The 24830-nt window shown below is 44.9% G+C and overlaps 1 protein-coding gene across 5 annotated transcripts in view; it reads right to left on the reverse strand.

Annotated features, from left to right (window-relative positions):
- The window catches only part of LOC127567007 (R3H domain-containing protein 2), a 200485-nt gene extending 178407 nt beyond the window's left edge, over positions 1-22078 (reverse strand). For 2 of the 5 annotated variants that reach the window (XM_052009617.1, XM_052009618.1), the window contains exon 1: positions 21756-22074. The gene's annotated coding sequence lies outside the window, so the exon portion shown is untranslated. Of the gene's footprint in view, positions 1-21755 lie in introns of all 5 variants that reach the window. The other 3 variants (XM_052009619.1, XM_052009616.1, XM_052009615.1) reach the window with 3 other exon arrangements.
- Positions 22079-24830: the final 2752 nt, after the last annotated feature.

The raw sequence follows: 24830 nt of genomic DNA on the forward strand, positions 1-24830 counted from the left end.
CTTTCTTCAAGTCAATGTAGCAGCTATGGGAACTCACATGGGTCCAAGCTACACATGTCCCTTGTGGGAGGGAAATATACCAACTACTTCAAATCCATTCAAACTCCAAAGCAGCAGTTAATGCTAAACAAGTAGAAAACAAAAACAGAAAACACTGGAAACAGTCGCAGGATGGCAAATGGTTAGCAGTTTCTTAATTAACTTTCAGCAAATTTTTCACAACCAAGGAGCAAAAAGAAAATGCCAAGGACCATCATACAAGTAGAGAAGTATGACTGGAAAAATTCCTGGAGGACACAATATATGATTTAAAAAGTCACAGTTTAACCAAGGACAGTGAGCAGGGATTAATTACAGGGAAGTTGTGTCTGGATAACTTGACAGAACTTTCTGATGAAGTCACAGGAAGTTTGAGGGTAGTCTATGTAGATTATCATGAACACTTCAAAAAATCCAACATGGCAGATTGATCTCAAACGTAAAAACTGATGGGGCTCAAGGAAAGGTGGTAAGATACAGCCAAAATAGGCTCAGTGGCTGAAAGCATAGGTATTCAATGGAAATTACAGGAAGGGCCAGGGTCCGAAAGATTCAGTGGTAGATTCCTTGCTTTTTGTGGAAGAAAGCAATAGTTCAGACTTACATGTAGGAAGCAGGATTTAAAAGGATGCAGCTGATACCAAAGATGTCAGAGTGGTTGATGGGGAGGAAGATGATTTTCAGAAGACATCAATGAACTTGTTAGGTGGGCAGACAAGCGATAAATGGAATTCAACCCAGAGAAGCATAAACTGATACATCTGGGGAAGGCAAACTAGGCAAGGGAATATAGAATAAATGGCTGGATACTAAGTGTAGAGAACAGAGGGATCGTGGAGTAAATGTCCACAGATGCCTAAAAATAGCAGGTCAGGTGGATAAGGACAGCTTTTCTTAAAAAAAAGTCAATCAAGAAATAGTACATCAGAGCAGGAAATTCACACTAGACCTACATAAAAGCCAAAGAGTGTAGAATTGTGGTCACAACATTGCTGGAAGGACCTGATATCTGTTGAGCAGGTACAGATGAGATTTACAAGGATTTTGCCAAGGCTGGAGAATGTTAGAAGATAACAAATATCAGTTGGCCATTCAACCCTTGCACTTGATCCACAATTCAGTAAGATCATGGGTGATCCAAGACCTTTGCCACCCAATATCCTCTTGATTCTCTTAGAATCCAAAAAACTGATCAACCTCAGCTTTGAAAACACTCAACTGAGCATCCACAGCCAAGATACAAAATCCAGAAGATTTACAACCCAGTATATAAAAAAATTTCACCTCATCTTAGCCCTACGTGGGTGCCCTCCCCATCCTGCACCTATGCACAATCTAGAGGGGTTATGTTCAAGGAAAAAAATGATTCCCACAAGAAGTGATGCAGGTGGTGTCTGGAACTCACTGATTGAAAGAGTTCTGGAGGCAGAAGATCTCACCACATTTAAAAACTGGTTGAGCACTTGAACTGCTGTAACCTACAAGTTTATGGACAAAGAGCGGGAAAGCGAGACTACCTAAAGATTTTTTTTTGGGTTAGCATGCACATAATGGCCCAGACAACCTCCTTTTGTAGCATTTCTATGAGAACCAGAAATCTTGAGGAAGGAATCCCATAGCTAGGTTTTGGCAGCCACAACCACCAATGGTGGAGCAATCAACATGGGGATACACAAGAAACCAGATCAGAATCAGGTTTATTATCACTGACATAGGTTGTGAAATTTGTTGTTTTGTGGCAGCAGTACAGTGCAAGACAAAGACAAAGATTATTAAGTTACAAAAATAAATAAATAGTGCAAAAGAGGAATAACTGAGGTAGTGTTCGTGGACCGTTCAGAAATCTGATGGCGGAGGGGAAGAGGCCATTCGTGAATCGTTGAGTGTGGGTCTTCAGTCTCCTGTACCCCCTCCTCAATGGTAGCAACTTGAAGAGGGCATGTCTCGAGTGGTGAGGGTCCTTAAAGATGAATGCTGCCTTCTTCAGGCACCGCCTCTTGAAGATGTCCTCGATGGCAGGGAGGTTTGAGCCCGCGGTGGAGCTGGCTGAGTGGACAACTCTCTGCAGCCTCTTTCAATCCTGCAGATTGGAGCCTCCATACCAGGTGGTGATGCAACCAGTCAGAATGCTCTCCACTGTACATCTGTAGAAATTTGCAAGAGTGTTTGGTGACATACCAAATCTCCTCAAACTCCTAACGAAGTAGAGCCGCTGGCGTGCCTTCTTCATGATTACATCAATGTGTTGGGCCCACGATAGATCCTCTGAGATGTCGACTCACAGGAACTTGAAGCTGCTTACACTTTTCACAGCTGACCCCTCAATGAAGACTGGTGTGTGTTCTCCTGACTTCCCCTTCCTGAAGTCCATAATCAATTCCTTGGTCTTGCTGACGTATGAGGTTGTTGATGTGACACCACTCACCCAACCAATCTATCTCACTCCTGCAATCCTCATCGCCATCTGAGATTCTGCCAACAACAGTGGTGTTATCGGCAAATTTATAGATGGCATTTGAGCTGTGCCTAGCCACACAGTCATGAGTGTAAAGAGAGTAGAGCACACATCCTTGAGGTGCGCATCTCTATGAATCCTTTGATTTCAAAGAAACGGAGGGTTTTTACAGGAGGAGGGGATTACAAATACAAGGAGGAAGATCTGCCGTGATCTGAAAACAAGGGTGAGAATTTTTAAAATATAATGGGTAACATATTATATCAACACACCCAGAAATTATGAGTGAACTGGACTTGGTCCGAGTAGAGTTTCCAATGAGTAGAAAGGATGCGGCTAACTGGGAATATGTTAAAATACTGAAGTCTAGAGATAACAAAGGCATGGATGTGGCAACGTGATTTCAGCAGATGTGGCAAGGCAGGGCAGGAATCAGGCAGTGTTACAGAGGTTCAAATAGGCAGTTTTAGCGATATACTATCCAAGACTCAACTTGGACTTAAAACAAAAACAACTCGGCTCAAGAGTCTGGTTCTGTTTTAGCCAGATGCCAGAAAAGGATGAAATCCAAGTTTGTAATACACACAAAGTGCTGGAGGAACTCAGCAGGTCAGGCAGCATCCATGGAGGGAAATAAACAGTCGACGTTTCGGGCCAAGACCCTTCATCAGGACTGGAAAGGAAGAGGGCAGAAGCCAGAATAAGAAGATGGGGGGAGGAGCACATACAGGCAGGGGACAGGTTAGTCCAGGTGAGAGGAGGAATGGTAGATAGGTTGGGGGGGGCGGGGAGTAAAGATGTAATAAGCTGAAAGGTGACAGATAGACGAGGCAAAGGGCTGAACAAGGAGGAATCCAGTAGGAGAAGGTAGTGGACCGTGGAATAAAGGATGGGGGAGGAGAGGAGAGGAGATGGGCAGGTCATCAAGGTGGGGGAAGAGAACCACAGGAATAAGGGAAGACAAAGGAGTGGGGTGGGGGAGGGGGAAAAAAGATGGGGTGGGGTTACCAGGTTAGAGAAATCGATCTTGAGGCCATCAAGTTGGAAACTCCCAAGGCAGAAAATGAGGTGTTGCTCCTCCAACCTGCATCTAGCCTCAACATGGCGGTAGAGGAGGCCATGGATAGACGTGTCAGTATAGGAGTGGGATGTGGAATTGAAGTGGGTGGCCACCGGGAAGTCCTGGCTGTTGCAGCAGAGCGAAGGTGCTCGACGAAGCAGTCACCCAATTTGCGTCGGGTCTCACCGATATACAGGAGGCCACACTGGGAGCACCAGATGTAATAAAGTTTGCAATGGGTACCAAAGAAGATGGCTCAGTTTTCCAAATATTTAGTTGGAAGTGTTTCAGTCCATCCAGTTCTGGATGTTCAAAAGTCTGAGAATTTACAGCGAAGGGATCAGAGGTGAAAGTGAGGTAAAGCTTGGTAATGTGTTGAAACTGACAGGGTGTTCATCAATAACGCTGCCGACAGGCCCATGTAAATCAGGAACTTTTGGGAGAATCTATTCTGGAGCTCTTCACATCTGCACACTTTCAGAGACTGAAAAAATTAATCCAGTTGGTTTTAATTTTAAGATCAGAAAACAGAATGTGCTAAAACCCTTTTTACAGCATTTGTATAAGTGAGACAAGCCTGCTAGTAACTCTTTGCAAGATCATATGGAATTCGTATCAGTAGTCTATTTTCTTTCTCATAATGTCGGAAATTCTCAAGCTCTCCAAAGATAACATTACCTTTACAAGAGGAAGAACCATAACCATGCTCCTGCCTTGCTTACCTGCTGGTGCTCCTCCTATTCGCCCAGTTACAGGGTACCCAAGCAGCATAAGAGGCACTGAATTGCTCTTCCTGCACATCTACTACTCCAACCATCCAGGTTCAGCCCCACCAAAACTGGAAGTGATAAAGGGGGTGCAGAAGAGACTGGTGGTTATGCTCCCTGTCCTTATCAACCTCTCTTAACAATATTTAAACCTAGGAAATCCTTTGAAGTCCATCAGGCTTCATCAATGTATGCCTCTGCTCTGCAACATAATGGATCAACTTCATAGGACACAGGGTAGCAGGGCCTCCTCTAGTTACTATACCTGTCTGGATTGCCACCAATCTTGCCTGCTGTAACTCAGATCTAGATCACAGTTCTTGTTCTTTTTAATCTGCAAGACGCTAATCAAGCATCACAACTGCTGTTCTGTTCACCTGTCAGATGCTGATCTAGTATCAGATCAGTTCTGGCCAGTTTTCTACCTCTTTGCCAGCTACTCAGGAACCTCCAGAACTTCTTCATTTCTGGCCTTAACCTCTTCTAACTTCTGAATTCTCAACATTAGACCCTGCAACGAACACGCCTGAATCTTTTTAAATCATTTTTGAACACTAACATCTTAACGTCACACATGCCAATAACAACTGCCATGACACGCTCAATCTATCCATCTGCCACTCCCAGTCCCAATCCAGAAAGATCCCCTTTAAGATTCAATCCATTCATTAAGGCATGATTAAACCGCTTTCCAGAATACGCAAGAGAATACTTGCCCCTGGATATGATGGGTCTGAAAACACTTCCTTCATTTCACTCTGACTTAGCTTGAAGATTTTGAAATCTTGTTAAGGTCATAAAAAGATGTTGGGCTGAATATAACATCACCCTGCCAGAAATGGAATCATTCTGGTGAAAGGTCATTGACCTGAAACCTTAACTACTACTCTTTCACAGCTGCTGTCTAACCTGCTGAGTATTTCCAGCAATGTCTGTTTTTAATTTCAGAGTTGTGCTCAACACAAGGGATTTCAGTGGTAGGGAACTTCCTCATCCAACATTCCCATGGCAGGGAACAGTAAAACTCCTACACTGTCCTGTCACATTCTCTCAGAGCACCGACAATACAATTTTGATATAAAGTTCCCTCTATGCTGCTCCATCAAATATTCCCAGTAATTCAAACACACTTAATGCAGCAAATTTCATCTACAACAGCGATCCAAGTTGGATAAAATTTTCCATAATTCAGTACTCATGTGGCAAAGAAGTACTAAGGATCTATGCCACTAGAAATTGGGTGAAAACAACTCAATTCTTTTCATTCAGAACCCTTACTGCTGCCGATTTGACAGTGCTTATGAATCACATTTGCTCTAAGCAGAACACCACTTCCCTACTCGCATCCACCTTTTTGGTTACCTCTTCAAAAAACTCCAAAAGACTTGTCAAGCACGACTTGCCACGCAAAGCCATGCTGACTTCTCCTAATCAGACTCTCTCTCTCCAAATGCTGGTAGATCCTGTCCCTCAGAATTTCCTCCAGTAACTTCCCCACTACTGATGGCAGGCTGACTGGCCTGTAGTTCCCTGGCTTGTCCTTGCTACCCTTAAACAACGGAACGTTAGCCACCTTCCAGTGTTCGGGAACTTCACCAGTGGCTAATGATAAAGCAAATATCTCCAAAATGGCCTCTGTAATTTCTCCTCTAGCCTCCCACCAAGTCCAAGGGTGCACTTAGTCAGGCCCTGGGGATTTATCCACCTCAATGCGCTGTAAGGCTGCATATACCTTCTCCCTGGTAATATGAATGTTCTCCAAAATATCTCTACTTGTTTCACTTATCTCTTAAGCAGCCATGATTTTCTCCTCAGTAAACACTGAGGTGACACATTTGTTAAAAATCCCACCCATCACCCATGGCTTGAGACACAGGCAGCCCTGCTCATCTCTAAGGGGACCTACCCTCTTCCTAAGCACCCTTTTACTCTTCATGTAGCTACAGAACCTCTTCGGATTTTTCTTAACCTTACCTGCCAGATCGATCTCCTACCCTCTCTTTACCCTCCTGATTTCCCTCTTAATCTTTTTATAGTCATCAAGACATTCACTCGTCCCCAACCTCCGAAACCTTCCTTCTTTTTCTTGACCAGAGCCTCAATGTATCTCTCGTCAGCCAAGGTTCCCTAAACTTGCCAGGTTTACCCTTCACCTTAAATGCAACAAGCTGCTCCTGGACTGTTGATATCACACTCTTTAAAAACCTCACACTTACTATTCGTTCCTTTTCCTTCAAGCAGGCTCACCCAATCGACCTCTGCGAGATCCTTCCCAATTCCTCCAAAATTATTCCTGCTCCAGTTTAGGACCCGAACCTGTGGACCTGTCCTATCCTTTTCCATCACGATCTTAAAACTAATAGAATTATGGTCACTAGAGCCAAAGTGCTTCCTGACCGCCACCTCAGTTACTTGCCCTACCTCGTTCCCCAAGAGAAGGACCAGTATTGCACTCTCCTGAGTAGGGAGGAGTCAATATAATATTGACTCAGGAAACTTTCCTAGACACATTTCACAAATTCCACCCCGTCCAGGCCCTTAACACTCTGGGTGGCCCAGTCAATATTGAGGAAATTAAAATCTCCCGCTAGTACAAATACAACTCTATTATTCTTACAACTACGAGCAATTTCTCTACACACCTGCTCTCCAAGTTTCCACTGACTATTTGGGGGGGGGGGGATCTATAATACAGCCCCACTAGAGTGACTCTCCCCTTCTTGTTTCTGAGTTCTATCCATATGCCATATGACCTCACTGGACGATCCCCCAAGAATGTCATCTCTGAGCATTGCTGTTACATCCTCTCTCTTATCAAAGACCCCCTCCTCACTTACCTGTAATCTGTTACACCTATAGCATCTGTATCCTGGAATATTGAGCTGCCAGTCCTGCCCTTGTCTCAGCCGTTTCTGTTATGGCTATAACATCCCAGTCCTCAGAGCCAATCCACGCTCTGAGTTTGTCGCCTTACCTGTTAAACCTCGTGCATTGAAATAAATGCAGTTTAACTGAGTATTCCTTTCCTTGCCTTTACTGTGCCCCTGGCTATCCTGATTACTAAACTTGCTCTCGCCGGCTACTGCTTTATCCTATGACTTGCGCCTGCTCAGAGTCCCACCCCCTGCCAATCTAGTTTAAACCCTCCTATGTAGCATTAGCATATTTTCCTGCGAGGATATTGGTCCCTCTCTGGTACAAGTGCAACCTGTCCTTCTTGTACAGGTCACCTCTACCCCAGAAGAGATCCCAATGGTCCAAGAACCTGAATCCCTGCCCCCTGCACCAGCTCCTCAGCCACGAATTCACCTGGCCTATCCTTCTATTTCTGACCTCGCTACATGTGGCACCGGGAGTAATCTGGAGATCACCACTCTCGAGGTCCTGCTTCTTAACTTAATAATCAGTCAGTAACTCCTTTAAATGATCACCCCACGTTTAATTACACTGATCACTCTCAGGAATTTGCCCAATCTGCACTTGCGTATTTGAAACCAACCTGCACTCACTGCAACCAACAAAGAGGCCTCCTAGATTTAATTAAGGTCAACCCAGTATTTCTCAGCGCTTTGTAGGAAAAACACACTCACCCCTGCCCCACACTCCAATTAGCCGAGTTTATAATACCAAGGTACAGACTGGCAGAGCAAAGGCTCAGTGATCTCAAAATACACAAGAGCATGAATGTATTAGATCAGTTAACAGGGAGAACCCTCTCTAGTTACCATAATCCAACTTGTCTCCTTTGTTGAAGATGTATGATTGTGGTGTTTCTGAGATCCCCTAGTAGGCTCTCCTGAAGTTATGGATACAAGTCAGAAGTATTTCTTCACCACGTTTACTACTTTAGAAGGGATTCTGTCTGTTCCAGAAACCTGTTGCTTTCAGCTGTTGGATGGCCCTTAATAACCTCTTGCCACACTGGGGGTAGAGTCAAGTTGTCCGTAGGATGGTCAAGGACAAGTGTCACACACGTTCTTGGTTCTTCAAAGTGTTGACTATTTATCTGTCCTTGAGAAGTGCTCCTCAGTTCTTGGCTCTCAGCAGGGCAGGTGCTCTGTGTTTGAGCCGTAGAAGTCTCGACAGCACTGGAGAATCCATGCATGCCGTGGTTATTGGAGTTCCTGTACTCTTTCCACTCAGCATTTCTTCTTTTGGTTGTAAACTTCTCGTTGGGCCTCAACCTTCAGTTGCCATTACATCTGCTTCCCTCCCCCCAAATACACGAGGTGCTTCCAGTCCAAGAATACCATGTGTTTACAGGCCTTTCTTGTCAAATCAGTATTTTCTGGTTGTGAAGTCAAGAGCTTCTTCACAGGAGCTAATTGTGGTGGACTTCAGGGCAGACCGTGCACATATGGACACTTTGCAGCTCCTGTTGACTGGAAGTTGCCAGGTTGTCCATGAGACGATTACTGAGTAGAGCTCTTGATAAAGTCAAGTGAATGCTCCCAGTGACAAAAGAGCTCCTCCCAGAGTAGCAGTGTGGACTCCATCCGTCAAGAGGTATAATGGACTTGATGTTTTCCATTTGACAAATCCAAGAAAACAGGAGAGAACAGCATCAACCACTGTATGTGGCCTTTACCACCCTCGCTAAAGCCTTTGACTACCAGAAATAAAACATTTCTTTTCACCCAATGTTATCAAAGACCCCCAAAGCAAGCACAGTATACTTTAAGTCGACGGTACAGATTAAATGTTAACAGAAATAGACTATGGATGTCCTCAGAAATGTGTTATCATTCTACGTCTGCTCCAAAATGGCATACACACCATGAACCTAGCCGATAGTTCCACCACTAAGCCAATCCCAGTGCAGAGTGAGGACAAGCAAGGCTGTGTCATCCCACCAACCTTCTTTTTAATCTTCTTGCCACAGCACATCTCCAACAAATCTCCCTCTGGAGTAAAGTTAATCAACAGAACAAATGGGAAACTCTTCAATCTCATTCATCAATTCAGAACAAAGACCACTCCAACTTCTTATCGAGCTATGCTTGTAGATAACATGCGTATGTGCACAGAGGCCAAGCTCCAAGTTATCATTGACTCCTTCACTAAAGTGCTGGGATGTACAACAAACAAAAATCCCTCCCTAACCTTCTCGACCCACATAACTCTTCCCTCAATAATAAAAACTAATGAGTCCCTACAAAATATGGATCACTTTCCATTATCACAGGAACCTCGATGATGATCTCCCTTCTCTCTCTCTGCTAGGGAATGAGTTGCTTCCACAGATGGGACAAGAGATGGCTGACAAAGCAGGGAGCGGGTGGGTACCTTGAGAACTGGTGTGCTCCTTCAGCCATTTACGCTGGGCTTCTGCGTGCTCCTGATGCATGGCCTAAAGGTTCTGAATACCACCCAAAATGGTCCTTCTCCACTTTGAGCAGTTATGGCCCAGAGATTCCCAGGAGTCAGTGGAGATGTTGCACTTCAAGGAACCTCTGAGCACGTCCTTGAATTTTCCTCTGTCCACTAGATAATCTCTTCCAATGAGAGAGCTTGGAAGAGAGTGCCTGTTTCAGGCATGTCAACTACGTGGCTAGCCCAACATAGCCAACTGAGTAACCAGAGCCTCAACACTGGGGACGTTGGCCTGGGAGAGGACACCGAAGTTGATTTGCTTAAACTAGCAGAGAATTGGAGGATTTTGACATTGGTAGTGTCTCTCCAGTGCCTTGAGATGCCTGCTGTAGGTAGTGCAGGCCGCAGAAGCATACAAGAGGGCAGGGAATCACTGCTGCCTAGTAGACCATGAGTTTTGTGTCAGGTCTGAAGCCTTGACTTTCAACTAACTTTTTCCTCAATCAGAAAGTGGTCAATTTTTTTTCCCCCCCAAGAGTCTCATCATGAACTGCTGGCAGAGGGCCTTGGTTTTGGGGATATTGAGTGCAAGGCCCAATCACTTGCATGCTTCAGTGAACAAGTCAAAGGTGGCTTGAGCTCAGTGTTTGTGTGTCCTTGGTTCCAAAGTGAAGTGGGCGTTGACTGAACAATTATCCATTAGCTCTGAAGCTTAGCTCCACTCCAATGGGAAATTTGCTAAAGGGAGGTGCAATATTGCAGCAAGAAGGATTAAGAAAGCATTAGGATATAGCCACACACCCTTGCTTGACAGCAGCTTTCACTAAGATTGTTTCAACTAGTTATTATCATGGCTTGAAGGGATAAGAAGATAATTTCTGGTCTCTGAAGTAGTACTGAGTCCAGTCTGACCTTGTGCTCTGGTACTCAGCAAGTCTAATGACATCCCCATTTTCGTCTTTTCTTTATAATGTTCCTGCCTTTGACTGGATGGGACCTACATTTACTGTTGTTAGTCTCTACACTTCACATGCCACTAGAACATTGTACAAGCTGTTTTTCTATTAAAGGTTACTCTCATATTTAATATTCTCACTTTTTCAATTGCTTGGCCATACACAACACATTTCCAAAATACTCCTAATTGTCAATTATTGCTACTCTCTGCCAATATTATCAATATTTCCCTTCATTCAACCTTGTGATAGCTACAGTTGCATTCTGTGTCCTGTAGTATTTCATTCCAGAACAATGTATGTTCATTTTGAGTTGCATGTCTAAATTTTGTCAAAGCATATTAGAAAAATAGAGGTTGAGAGAGAGAAAGAATCATTGAGAAAAGGAGAAAGATTTGGTGTGAAACGAGAGTGAGAGAGAGAAACAAGGTGTACAAGCACCTGAAGTCAGTGGTCCAGCATAAAACCGAAAGAACATGTGGTGGATGGAACAAACACAAAATGCTGGAGGAACTCAGCAGGTCAGGCAGCATCTATGAGGGGAAATGAACAGTTGACATTTCAGGCCGAGACCCTTCATCAGGACTGGAAAGGAAGAGGGCAGAAGCCAGAATAAAAGGGGAGGGGGAAGAGCATGAGCTGACAGGCGATAGGCGAGTCCGGGTGAGAGAGGGAAGGTAAGTGGGTGGAGGAGGGGAGATGAAAGGGAGTGATGTGAGAAGCTGGGAGGTGATAGGTGGAAGAGGCAAAGAGCTGAAGAAGAAAGAATCTGATAGAAGAGGACAGTGGACCATGGAATAAAGGGAAGGAGGTGGGCAGGTCGGGAGGGCAGGGAAGGGAAAGGTGGTGGATGGAGAGCACACAGGAGGCTCAGCAACTCATTGACATGACGCATAGATTCTTTGTGCCATAAAAGCCAACTATAGTACAAACACCCAAGGCCCCACCCCACTAAGAGCCCAGAATAGGATGTGACAAGAGAGGCAGTCAATGCCTGCTGGAAAGAGCATGTCGAAGACTCTGTCCTTGACACGAGTGCCCCATTCTCCATCCACAACAACCTAAATCGTCTAGCTTTACTGCCATCCTGGAGAGAGAAGTTGAGAAGGCCATATGGCACCTCAAAATGACAATCCCCTGCTGAAATCCAAAAACTTGGTGGTGAAGAGTTTTTCAACAAGAATCCACAATTTTATCATCCACATTTGAAAGAGGAGGATGCTTCAGGGGACCTCAGCGGTGCCATGATTGTGACCATCTTCAAGGAGGACACAGATCTGACTGTGGTAACTACAGAGGGTCTCCCTGCTGTCTACTACAGGGAAAATCATCTCTAGGGCTTCAACAACCTCCACCCAGAGGAGGGAGAGTCACAGTGCGGATACTATCCATCTAGAGGCACTGTGAACATTATCTTCATAATGCAAAAACTGCAAGAAAATGCAGAGAGCAGCACCAATCACATTGTATAGCTTTCTTCAGCCTCCCTAAAAACTGACCTCCATCAGTTGGGGAGAGGATAGAGACTGTGGAACGCACTGCTCAAATTCAGTTGTCCACACAAATGTGTCTCCATCTTGCGTTTGTTGAATGACAACATGCAAGCCATGATACTAACCAGCGAGTCTGCAACAGAAGCAACCTCAGTGAAAGCTGCTGTCAAGCAAGGGTGTGTGCCCACCCTAATGATTTCTTACTCCTTCTTGCTGCAATGTTGCACCTCCCATTGGAATGGAGCTAATCTTCAGAGCTAATGGATAATTGTTCAGGCAACGCCTACTTCAAACTCAGAACCAAGGTCACATGAACACCAAGTTCAAGAATAACAAAAAAATTCAGGTTCATCTCTTAAGCGATTCCCACAATTCCAACCATGTTCCAACCCCTGGTTCCCAATCCAAGCCACACTCCAGCTTTCAGCTGCACACCTAGTCCTGTTTCCAACCGTTTTCCAGCCCCTAGCTCCTTTGGGAGCCGTCACTGACTTTTGAACCTTGCAATGAAGAACACTGACCTGACCTAAGAGAAGAAAGTTGATACAAGATAGACTACTCACAAACATTCTCACTGTTTAAAGATCCTAGCCCTCAGTGATGTTTACTCATTGGTAAGTCAGGCTCGAGCAATGAAAAATCTAGAGCGCGCATGAGCTCAATTACTATACATGCCAGAGCTCAAATCCCCTAGTTCTAACCATGTGATCTTGAAATCATGCATCTACAAGATGCCGTATTAATTCAACTCTCTTCCCACCCAAGAAAACAACTCCCAAGTTAGTAACAACACAATCTAGGTTTTAAGCTTTTACAGGCATACAAAAGGAACCTCTGGGCAACATACATCACCTGAAAACAGGACCACAAGGATACACCTCAGTTCAAGGCATCTCACCACCTTCTCAGCAGAGCTAACAATAATTAAATGAAGATTTGACAATAATCACCCACATCCTGAGAATATATATAAAGGATGCTCACTGTGGCACAGGCAGGCATTACATTTCATTGGGTGGTGAATTCTATCAGGTGCCACGTGCCCAGCAGACCAATTAAGGGAGGCCCCAGTGCCAAATACATGAGCATGTTCATACATAGAGAGCCTCTCAACAGTGTTTACCCTAACCTCCAGATTATTTTTCCAGCTGTGTAGGTGTATGATCAGCATCTGATTTGTGCATGGTCAGGCTTATTCAGACATGCCAGCATAATGTGTCAGATTTCAAGACCAATGCCACATAACAGTAGCATTGCCAACAAGTACTTCAACATACAATTTATGAAAAGGATTTTAGCAACTAGATATGCCTGCTGCAAGACACAAAATAAGAATAAAGCCATACAGACATCTTGACCTTGACATTACAATATGACACGGCAAACTTACTCCAAGCATGGTTGGCTTTGCAAAGTCCTCTTTGCAAACATCTGGGAACTGATGTCTAAATTACAAGAGCTGTGACAACTTGCCTGATGTACTAGACCTTACTAATAATAATCGAAACTCCACCATCAGAATTCCTGGATACATTCTGTGCCACCGGTGATATAAAATGGGAAGGGGCTAGCTCTGAGTGTGCACAACACAAGGTCCAGACTCCATGTAATCTCACAGCATCAGGTCAAGGATGGGAAAGGAAACCTAATTATCACCTAGCATCCTCCTTCAGCTGATGAATCAGTGATCCCCCATGTAAAACATGTAGGACAACACTTCAACATCCCCAACCATAGAACAAGTGCTGTTCCACACATTTTACAGCTGGGTAGTTCCAAAGACCAAGCTAGCCGAGGCCTGAAGGAATTACCTGCCAGACTGGGTCTACAGCAGGTAGTGAGCGAACCAACAAATTACAGCTGACAATGTGGCGATCCATCTTCTTGAACCACTGCCATCCTTTTGGTGTAGTGCTGTTGGGTAGAGAGCTCCATGAGTTACACCCAGCAATGATGAGCAAAATATTTCCAAGTGAGGATGGTATACAACTCAGATGGGGATACATAGTGGTGGTGCTCCCACGTGCCTGTAGCCTTTATTCTTCTTGGTGGTAGAAACTACAGATTTGGGAGGTGCTGTTGAAGTAGCCTAGGCGAATACAGGTCATCCCCAGGTTACAGCAGGGTTCCGATCCTGTGAACTGTCCGTAACCCGAACAGATCGCAAGTCGGAAATGTGGCCGTGAAGAGTTCCCAGGTGGCAGAAAATGCATGCAGCAGCCAGCAAATCCATCCCGACAGTCTCCTAAACGTTTGTTCGTATGTACGGGCTGTACATAAGTCAGGCGTTCATAAGCTGGGGAGTGCATTTTGTAGATGGTACACACTGCAGCTGTTGGTAGACACAATGAAAAATCAGAATGGTGGATCGTTACAATTCCCAGGGTGCCTTGATGTCATTCTCAATCAAATGCTGCCTTGATGTCGTCACTCTCGCCTCACCTCAAGAATCTTTTAAGATCTCTTTATTAGTCACATGTACATCGAAACACAGTGAAATGCATGTTTTGCATCGAGTGTTCTGGGGGCAGCCCACAAGTGTTGCCACGCTTCCGGTGCCAACATAGCATGCCCACAGCTCCTAACCCGTACGTCTTTGGAATGTGGGAGGAAACCGGAGCACCCAGAGAAACCCACGCAGACACGGGGAGAACGTACAAACTCCTTACAGAGAGCAGCCGGAATTGAACCTGGGTCACTGGCGCTGTAAAGCATTACGCTAACCGCTATACTACCGTGCCTCTTTGATCCACGTTGGGATGAAGGTTGTGAAGAGGTCTGGAGCAGAGTGGTCCTGGCAAAAAATACTGGCACAAGCAAGCTGGTTATTAGCAAGTTAAGTGATCCTTGCCAAAAAAGTCAATGACACCTTCCAACAATTGGCTGATGATTGAGAGTAGACGAATGGGGCAGTAATTGGCTGGATTGGATTTATTCTGCTTATTGTGGGCAGGACATACTTTGACATCTATCTGACAATATGGAAATTTTCCTGCATTGTAATTGTACTGGAAAAGCTTAATAAGAGGCACAACTAGTTCTGGACCACAAGTCTTCGGCACTATAGTCAGGATGTTGTGATCCCATGGTCTTTTCAGTAATTCGGTGGTGTCACCCTTCATATCACATCACAGAGTCAACTGAATTGGCTGAAGACTGACTTCTATGAAGCTGGGAATGTCAGGAGGAAACATTTGTCCTTTACGGTATTGGTAGGAGTGACCACTGAAGTCCAAATGGAGACTAGGTCATGCCTTCACAGTGAAGATATTCCCCATCGTCTTGTGTATGGCCACAGCAAGACCATCCACCAGGCAACCCTGGATTCTTTCTGATTGCCAATCCTGCTATCACCATTCACCAAGTGAACCAATACCATCATGCCTGCCAGTGGAAAGATCCACGATTTTGGTGGACAGACACAAGAGGATGATGATCACATTGCATGGCACCATCATCTTAAAAGATATGGATTTAAAACTCTGTTCTGGAAATCCCATTCATGAAACCCAGCACATCTGTGCTGAATACAAGGCTGAAGCACTTATAATCATCATCACAGAGACCAGTATTCAGCCAATTGCATGATATCAAGAAACATAGTAAAAACGAGAAAAAGAGAACTCAATTACAGTGTTCAAAATGTACTCAAAAGCTGGCTACACATCTAGCCAAGCTGTTCCAGTATCACAAAAACACTAGATTCAACCCAACAATGCAAGTCCCGCCCGCATAAAGTACAACACATCCAACCCAGCTAATTACTGCCCCTGCCTACTTTTAAATCAGCAGCAAAGTAATGGAAGCTGTCCTTTAACAGTGCCAGAAAATGCCATCCACTGATAACTTGCGCATTGATTTTTAGTTTGGGCTTGGAATGAGCACTTTATTCCTGGCCTCATTACAACCTTAACCCAAACAAGGACAGAAGAGCCTCCAGAGGTAAGGTGAGAGTAACAACCCTTAAAATTAATTAGTATTTGACCAAATGTAATATCAAGGAAACCTGGTAAAACAAAGTCAACAGTTCCACTGGCTGGAACCATATTATATACAAAGGATGATAGTTGTGGTTGTGGGAAGTCAATCAACCCAACTCTTGGACATTGATGAAGCAGCTGAACTCTTTCAGCAATGACTTCTCCTCCAACACAAGGCCAGAAATGGAGATTCTGAAGATTCCACAATGTTCAATTCCATTTGCAATTCCTCAGAACATGAAGCAATCCGTGCTTTCACACAGCAAGACAAATTTAAGGTATGGGCTGAAACAATTCACGATACACCATGAAATAACAACCTTCAACGAGAGAGTCCGACCACATCCAACTGCATTACTGTTGCCCAATCCACCATTAATATCCTGGAAGTCACCAGTGACCAGAAGCTCAGCTGGAACAGTTACATAAATACTGAAGCAACAAGAGCAGGTCACATGAACATAGAAAGTCAGAGCCAGAGTCAGCTACTTGGACCCACAAGCCTGTTCTGCCACTTGGTGAGATCAGAGCTGATCTGACCGTAACAGCAACACTGCACTCCCACCTACCCTTAGAAACTTCTCGTCCCCCTGCTCATCAAGAATCTATTTCTGCCTGAAGAATATTCAAAGACCCCCCCCCAAGAAAGAGAATTCTAAACTTGCCATCCTTGGAGGAAAAGATCCACTTCATCTGTCTTAAATGAACTCTTTATTTTTAAACAGTGAACCCCAATTCTAGATTCTCTTACAAGAGGAACATCCTCTCCACATCCATCCTGTCAAGGTCAGAGATGGTAGCAAGTGAATCACTTTCTGATGCCCTGAAACCTTTCCGCTAGCTAAAATGACTCGTCAGGAGCGTCTCTACTGCCTTGAAGAATGAGGCTCTGAAAACATTCCAAGCTTGACACCATCCAAGCATCACTTGATTAGCACATCATTCACCACCCTAAACATTCCATCCTTCCAAGTGTGTATGGATCCAGAGGAAACAGCCAAGGTACTTAATGAATACTTTACTTCCGTATTCACTATGGAAAAGGATCTTGGTGATTGTAGTGAGGACTTGCAGCAGGCTAAAAAGCTTGAGCATGTAGATATTAAGAAAGAGGATGTGCTGGAGCTTTTGGACAGCATCAAGTTGGATAAGTCGCCAGGACCGGATCAGATGTAGCCCAGGCTACTGTGGGAGGCGAGGGAGGAGACTGCCGAGCCTTTGGCGATGATCTTTGCATTATCAATGGGGACGAGAGCAGTTCCGGAGGATTGGAGGGTTGCGGATGTTGTTCCTTTATTCAAGAAAGGGAGTAGAGATAGCCCAGGAAATTATAGACTAGTGAGTCTTACTTCAGTGGTTGGTAAGTTGATAGAGAAGATCCTGAGAGGCAGGACTTATGAACATTTGGAGAGGTATAATATGATTAGAAATAGTCAGTATGACTTTGTCAAGGGCAGGTCCTGCCTTACGAGTCTGATTGAATTTTTTGAGGATGTGACTACACACATCGATGAAGGAAGAGCAGTAGATGTAGTGTATATAGATGTCAGCAAGGCATTTGATAAGGTACCCCATGCAAGGCTTATTGAGAAAGTAAGGAAGCATGGGATCCAAGGGGACATTGCTTTGTGGATCCAGAACTGGCTTGCCCACAGAAGGCAAAGAGTGGTTGTTGACGGGTCATATTCTGCATGGAGGTCAGTGACCAGTGGTGTGCCTCAGGGATCTGTTCTGGGACCCTTACTCTTCATGATTTTTATAAATGACCTGGATGAGGAAGTGGAGGGGTGGGTTAGTAAGTTTGCTGATGACACAAAGGTTGGAGGTGTGGTGGATAGTGTGGAGGGCTGTCACAGGTTACAGCGGGACATAGATAGGATGCAAAACTGGGCTGAGAAGTGGCAGATGGAGTTTGGCCCTGATAAGTGTGAAGTGGTTCATTTTGGTAGGTCAAATATGATGGCAGAATATAGTACTAATGGTAAGACTCTGGGCAGTGTGGAGGATCAGAGGGATCTTGGGGTCTGAGTCCATAGGACACTCAAAGCAGCTGTACAGGTTGACTCTGTGGTTAAGAACGCATACGGTGTATTGTCCTTCATCAATCATGGAATTGAATTTAGGAGCCGAGAGGCAATGTTGCAGCTATATAGGACCCTGGTCAGACCCCGCTTGGAGTACTGTGCTCAGTTCTGGTCGCCTCACTACAGGAAGGTTGTGGAAGCCATAGAAAGGGTGCAGAAGAGATTTACAAGAACGTTGCCTGGATTGGGGAGCATGCCTTATGAAAACAGGTTCAGTGAACTTGGCCTTTTCTCCTTGGAGCGACGGAGGATGAGAGAGGTGACCTGATAGAGGTGTATAAGATGATAGGAGGCATTGATCGTATGGATAGTCAGAATCTTTTTCCCAGGGCTGAAATAGTTGCCACAAGAGGACACAGGTTTAAGGTGCTGGGGAGTAGGTACAGAGGAGACGTCAGGGGTAAGTTTTTATTCAGAGAGTGGTGAGTGCGTGGAACGTACTGTTGGCAACGGTGGTGGAGGCGGATACGATAGGGTCTTTTAAGAGACTTTTGGATAAGTACATGGAGCTGAAAAAAATAGAGGGCTATGGGTAAGCCTAGTAATTTCTAAGGTAGGGACACGGTCGGCACAACTTTGTGAGCCGAAGGGCCGGTATCGTGCTGTAGGTTTTCTACGTTCTACATTCTATGTTCCACCATCAGTGCACCACAGTTGCCGTATGGCCCATCTTCAAAATGCACTGCATCTACTCATCAATGCTTCTTCAAACTTTCCAAATCTGTGACTTCTACCATGTAGAACTAGAGCAACAGGCAAACAGAAACTCTACCACCTACAAACTTCACTCCAACCCACACATGATCCTGACTTGCAAACAGATTCCTTCATCATTGTTACATCTAGGTCCTTAGAATCCTTTTTTTCCCCAAATCTGTGGGATTCATTCCACTTCGATAGATAGCAGCAATATATCTGCCGGCTCACCACCACCTTAAAGGAAATGATTGCTAGCCTTGTCAGTGATGCCCACGTGCTGTCAATGAATTAAAAAAAACTACTTCCTGATCAAAGTACTCAGTGACAGGTCAAGGGTCACCATAGCCCACCAAACCCACAACCAACTCTCCTCTTGCAGAAGTGCATATTACAGTCTGATCCTGGATCTCACATTCAGAGGGACCCTTCTGGAGCATTGCTCAGTGCTCCCAAAATATTAGACACCTTCCATGCTGTGACACAAAAGACTGTTTGCTGTCACCAAGGAAGATGAAAAAGACCAAAGCCCCCACAATGTTGCCCCTGATAACCGGAGAAAGGCTAAAGGTTTTGAGGCACAAAAATGCAAAAGAAACAGTACCTCTGAGTACTACAAAACTATATCACATCCAAAAGTGCTCACATTTGAGATGGTATTTGCAAGGATTTTGCACAAATCAGTTTAAATACCAAAACATTACCAAAGAAAAAGCGGTATAAAAAACACTATGATGCTAGAGGAACTCAGCAGGCCAGGCAGCATCCACGGAGAAAAGCAGGTGGTCAATGTTTCAGTTCAGGACCCTTCTTCAGGACTGAAGATAGGAAAAGGGGAAGCCCAATAGATAGGAAAAGAGGAAGCCCAATAGATAAGGAAAAGCAGAACAGTGATAGGTGGGCAAGAGGGGAGGTGGGATGGGCACAAGGTGGTGATAGGTAGATGCAGGTAAGAGATAGTGATAGGTAGGTGCGGGGGAGGAGGGGAGAGCAGATCCACCGGGGGGTGGGTCAAAGGTAAGGAGGAAAAAAAGGGGGGTAGAAAAATAAAAGAGATAGGCTGGGAAAGGGAAGGACATGGTTGGGGGTCGGTGTGGGGATTACTTAAAGTGGGAGAATTCAATGTTCATGCCGTTAGGCTGCAAGGTTCCAAGACAGAAAATGAGGTGCTGTTTCTCCAGTTTGCACTTGGAATTCTCCTGGCAGTGGAGGAGGCCGAGGACTGACATATCAATGATAGTGTGGGAGGGGGAGTTGAAGTGACCGGCAACGGGGAGATGCAGTTCGTGGTTACAGATGGAGCGCAGGTGTTCTGCGAAACAATCACCTAGTCTGCGTTTGGTCTCACCAATGTACAGAAGGCTACACTTGGAGCACCAAATGCAGTAGATGATATTAAGGGAGGTGCAGGTAAATCTCTGTCTCACCTGAAAGGACTGTTTGGGTCTCTGGATGGAGGCGGTATAGGGGCAGATGTATAGGGGCAGGGGCAGTGGAAATGGAAAATTCCCGGGGTGGGAGCAGGATGAGTAGGGGGGAAGGAGTGAACTAGGGAGTCATGGAGTGAGCGGTCCGTGTGAAAGGCAGAAAGGGGTGGGGAGAAAATATGCTTGGTGGTGGGGTCCCGTTGGAGATGGTGGAAGTGGCAGAGAATGATGTATTGGATACATAGGCTGGTAGCATGAAATGTGAGGAGAAGGGGGACCCTATCCCTATGGGGTCTGGGAGGGGTGGGGGTGAGAGCAGAGGTGCAGGTGCGGTATCATGTGGTAAGTGTGGCATCGTGTCTGGAACGGACACTCTGAGACAATCCTTCATGAAGATTTGCACTGTGAGACGGAACCAAAATTTATCCTTCAACGTTCATGGAAAGAAATCCCTGACCAATTATCTCACCACCATTCAATGAGTTTTTCTTTATCCAAATTGCTATACACAAGTTTGATGTATTATTTTTTCTCCGTCACTCTGGTGATTGCACTTCAAAAATTGCCTTGTTAGCTGTAAAATGTTTCTAGGTATTCCAAGGACATGAAATTGCTTTAGAAGTGCAACCTTTTCTTTCAATCAGCCCAGACACGACGCAGATCCTCCCTACATCCAATGGCTTTTAGTACCAATGGAACTTTGGAGAACTATCATTGACCTTTCCATTCCTGGGCAAGGCCACACATTAATTTATTTACACATAAAAGCATAATAGTGTTTTGCACATAAAAGTTGCCTGGTCAAGGTCCACCTAGTTTGTGTTCTACCTTCTTCCCAGTAATCACATGGAGTTGTTGACTAATTGTACCAGAGAAATCTCTGTTATTCCAGGGAAAGGAAAAGCTTGCTCACAGGACTCATATCCTGAAAAAAATATTCCAAGTGACAGACGTGGTCAGGCTCTTAGCAGGAACTTTTCAGATTTCATGATGGCATGTTCTTCAGAATGCTGCCCAGCATGTTACCCAGGTACACATTCCCCCCACACGTGGCTCAGTACTCTTTCACTGTGTACATGAACGTCCATCCCAAACTCACCCTTCCTACCCTCCAGGTGTCAAGCCAAACCTTTAGAAAGTCTTGCTGTCGAAAGACATCATTAATGTACGGTGAGATTACACCCTGGCACTTCTCAAATACAATGAGATCATCGCTGTCTCTGGCATAAAACAACCATGTGAAACAGTGTAAACCAGGAAAATGTGACCTGCAATGAAGACACCCTGGGACGACATGGACTAAAACTTCATTTGACTAGGTCATGAGCAGCATGCTCCCTGGTGCTTTTACCATGTGCCCCTGGAGCCCTGACCCTTTGCCCCCACCCACCACGGTCCGGCCGACCGCCGTTGCACTGTTGTCCCCGCCCCCTCCACTGCCCACCCCCCCCCCCCGACGGCCTCCCACGCTGGCCTCCCACTCACCGCCTCACAACTCGCTCTCAGGCCGACGCCTCAGAAACTCCGCGCTCGGTGCTCGCACCACGAACCGACCGTTGCCGACCAGAGAGAGGAGGGGGGTGGGGGGGAAAAAAACAAAGCTTCGCCTTGCGAGGAGTGAGAGAGAGGGGGGAAGGGGGAAAGGAAGAAAACACAAAGAAGGAAATGAGAAAGAAACCAAACGGCGGAGAAATAAAAAGAGAAAAGAAAGAAAATAATCTCGCCGGCTCCGGCGCCTGCGTGCTGCGTCACACCTTCCTGCCCACTCAGTGACGTCAACAGGTGCTCCGTGCTTGTGACGTCACTGGTTTGTGCGTAGAGGCCGTCAGCTCCTGAGCTGCCCTGCATCATGGCGTGTGCGGAATGTGGCGGTGTACTTCACGTTTTTTAATCGGTTCCCTCTCCCTTTTACAGGGACTTCAGGCCGTGAGTTGCCTTGGAAAGTACAGATTCTTGATGTGGCCGTTTCTGCCAGGACCTCCCTCATATAAGGAGCCAGCCTTCTTCCAGAGGCAGGGGCGGTGTGCATGTGTTAACCCAGCAGGAAAGTTGCCAGCTTTCCACCCGCTGGGTAGCTGAGGCTCAGCGGGAAGCACTGAGTGCGGTGCTTGTGGATTCAAATCTACCTGATGCATCCCAGCCTGGAATGGCAACTGCTCTGCCCAAGACCACAAGAAATTGCAGAGAGTTGTGAACACAGCTCAGCCCATCACACAGACCAGCTTCCCCTCCATTGACTCCATCTACATTTCCCAGTGCCTGGGGAAAGCAGCCAACATAATCAAGGACCCCTCCTACCCCGGTCATTCTCTCTTCTTCCCCCTTTCCATTGGGCAGAACATGTACCACCAGGCTCAAGGACAACTTCTATCCTGCTGTTATAAGACTCTTGAATGGACCTCTTGTAACATCAAGATGAACTTTTGATTTTGTGATGGCTTGATATTGACCCTTGTACCTTACTTATCTACCTGCACTTTCTCTGAAACTGTAACACTATATCCTGCATTATGTTTTGTACTACCTCAATGTACTTATGTTTGGAATGATCTGTCTGAATGGCATGAAAGCAAAAGCTTTTCACTGTATTTCGGTACATGTGGCAATAATAAACCAATTACCAATTACTCCAAAGACTTAAAGCACACAAATAAAAATCCAAGCTGTTCCTGTGTAATGCTGAGGAAATGCTGTACAGTACTTATTTCAGAGAAGTCAGATTGAAGTTCTGCTTACAATTCTCAGGTGGATGTGAAAAGTTCCCTTAATTAGAATTTCAAAGAGCAGAGCAAATTTTCCCACCTGTCTCTGGCAATATTTATCCAACAACCAAACATCATCAAAACTTGGTTATTGTCACAATGCCGCCAGCAGGAGCTTGTACGTAATTGGTCTGCTGCATTTCCTGCCAAACAACAATGACTGCATTTTAAAAATACCTAATTGGTTGTGAGGTGCTTTGGGACATCCTAAGTTTGTGAAAGATGCTACAGGAAAACAAACTGATTATTTCCAAAACACTGGCTGGGAATTTCCTCAGTGCAGTTCAGAGAGGTTGGAGTAAATCAGCTCAGAGAAAATGCTTCGCTTACAATGCACTTCCATAAAATAGCAGCACTTATTTCTACAATAATGTCCCATGGTACTCCATTCTAATCAAAAGGGAAAAAGAATTCCAAGTGAAAGAAGGAACGATTGGTCCAGGGTCTGTGATCAGCGAAGTGGCAGCACTCACTACTAACTTCAAAGAAAGATGTCTGCATTCCTGGATTATGGATTATAGCCTTTCCAACATTAATAATTTTTCTTTAATACTTTAATTCCTCATTCTTACTAGCCCTATCCCTCCTCTATATCTGGAATGCTTTTTGTGTTCTTTACTGTGAAGACTGAAACAAATTATTTATTTAACAAAAAACAATGCTGGAGAAACTCAGCAGGTCAAGAAGCATCTGTGGAGGCAAAGGGATGGTATCATATCCTTTTGCCTCCACAGATGCCGCTTGACCCACTGAGTTCCTCCAACAGTTTGTTGTTTGCTCCAGATTCCAGCATCTGCGGTCTCTTGTGTCTTAATTATTTAACATCACAGCTAGTTCCATATTCCCCACCACAATTTATGTAACAGCATAAAAAACAGGAGCAGGAGTAAGCCATTCGGCCTTTCGAGCCTGCTTCATCATTTATCAAGATCATGGCTGATCTCCTACCTCAACACCATTTTCCTGCACTGTCCCCATATCCTACAATTCCCAGAATATCCAGAAACCTTTCAATCTCTGTGTTGAATGAACTCAGTGATGGAGTCTCCACAGCCCTTTGGAGTAAGAATTCTGAAGATTCACCACTCTCTGAGTGAAGAAACTTCTCCTAATTTCAGCCCCAAATGGCTGACCCCTTATTGTGAGACTCTGGCCCCGGCTCCATTCTCCTCAGCCACAGGAAATTCTTTCCTGTCAAGCCTTGAATTAATTTTGGAAATTTCAATGAGATCTCCTCTCATTCTTCTGAACTCTAGAGAATACAGTCCCAGTCTACTCAATCTCTCCTAATACAGCAAACCTGCCATCCCTGGAACCAATCTGGTGAACCTTTGCTGCACTCCCTCTAAAGCAAGTACATCTAGTTTAGATAAGGAAATCAAAGCAGTACAAAATACTCCACGTGTGGCTTCATCAAGGTCCTATATACTGTAATTGCATTAAGACATCTTTAGTCTTGTACTCAAATCATTTCAAAGTCAAAGTCGAATTTACTGTCATGTGCACAAGTCCAAGTGTGCACAGGTGCAATGAAAAACTTATTTGCAGCAGCATCACAGGCACATAGCATCAGATAAGCAGCATTCACAAGAAAAACATAAACATAAATTATACACAATTGTTACAAGAAAGATCACAATTAGAACAAAAAAACACGAAATATATTTTAGTGCAAAGTGACCTATGTGGTCATAGTGTTGCTAAACTGTAGTGATTGGGGTTGTGCCGGTTGGTTCAAGAACCGAATGGTTGAAGGGAAGTAGCTGTTCCTGAAGCTGGTGGTGTGGGACTTCAGGCT

This window comes from Pristis pectinata, chromosome X, assembly GCF_009764475.1.
Source record: "Pristis pectinata isolate sPriPec2 chromosome X, sPriPec2.1.pri, whole genome shotgun sequence".
Lineage (NCBI taxonomy): Eukaryota > Metazoa > Chordata > Chondrichthyes > Rhinopristiformes > Pristidae > Pristis > Pristis pectinata.